The sequence below is a fragment of the Penaeus monodon genome, chromosome 19 (genome assembly GCF_015228065.2).
Source record: "Penaeus monodon isolate SGIC_2016 chromosome 19, NSTDA_Pmon_1, whole genome shotgun sequence".
NCBI classification, from domain to species: Eukaryota; Metazoa; Arthropoda; class Malacostraca; order Decapoda; family Penaeidae; genus Penaeus; species Penaeus monodon.
The window spans coordinates 39,147,558-39,148,757 of NC_051404.1; the positions used below are offsets into that span (position 1 = coordinate 39,147,558).

Here is a 1,200-nt window from a genome sequence, read left to right on the forward strand (position 1 = left end):
AAATCTATACATAAAGTAGCAGAACTTATAGGCCTTTTGAGAGTGATTACTTGAGTACACGTTCTTGAAAAAGACTATCAAACTAATGTCTGTCAACAGGAAAGAAATTCTGACAACGAGGAGTCATAGTGAAACCAGACGTTCCTTGATATAAGACTTAATACAGTGCAAACACTCGAAATCAGCTTTCTAATGCGACATTTTAACATTTGTGATTCGCGGAAGGAAATGAAAAGGCGGTTTTGATAGAGGTTCCAATCTGTGCTTCAGTAATGAGCGTATATAAGTAACACTGAATAGAATTGAGGAAAATGTCTCGAATACCTGTGCGTCACGAACCACGAAGATATTATTACTGATTGATTCTCTCACTCCCTTTTTTATATGTATGGGAATTATTCTGCGGAATCTTCCATATAACCTCACATTCTACGCGCCAGCAGTAAAAAAAGGACATGGAGTATGTCAGGGAAAATGCGGGCTAAGATACGAAATAAAATGAGCAGTAATCACAGAAATATGTGAGTAAAGCCTACAGTTTCTGTATTGCCTGGAGCTGCCTCGCCTCTTAAGACAAACATCCTCCATGTTTACAAGGAACGATGAAGTGTAAGACTCTAACTCGTGAGAGTGACGGAGGCTTCCGTTTGCAAGTGGGTGGGAGAAACCTTTGCAGGAGGATAGGAGGGAGTGGTGGGGGGCCGTCGGTTCAGGACCAGGAAGCGCAAGAGAACACCCTGGCCGACGAAATCTACAGCCGCAGGACCCCTGGTAGCGCCCGTGTTCTCACGAATCGGGTCCCCGTATCACATTTCTTCCCCAGGAAAGGATACTCTTACTCCTACTGTTGAGCTCACCCAACATATGGCACTGCATACAGCATATGATTGTCATGTTGACATAACATTCCGTCTTTTGTCAGAAACTGGTATTTTCTGACAGGATTTCTGCATCTCTGTTGTCATCGCCACCTCCACTGAGTATACGCTGGGATTGTGGTGTGTCATCGGCCCATCGCGATCTGGTCGTGTTAGTCGTATTAGTGAGGGTAGGTGTAAATTGAAGACTCTACTCGTCTGTTCCGGTGAATATTGCTAATTTTCCTTGAATACTACCCTTCTATCTCCCTGATATATTTTGTGCCTTGGGCCCAGATCATTAGGTACATGTGGGTTTCCACCATAATTACTACATATATGA

The 1,200-nt window shown here is 43.4% G+C and overlaps 1 pseudogene; it reads left to right on the top strand.

Annotated features, from left to right (window-relative positions):
• Positions 1-602: 602 nt before the first annotated feature.
• Positions 603-1,200, top strand: part of LOC119585406 — a 16,513-nt pseudogene continuing 15,915 nt past the window's right edge.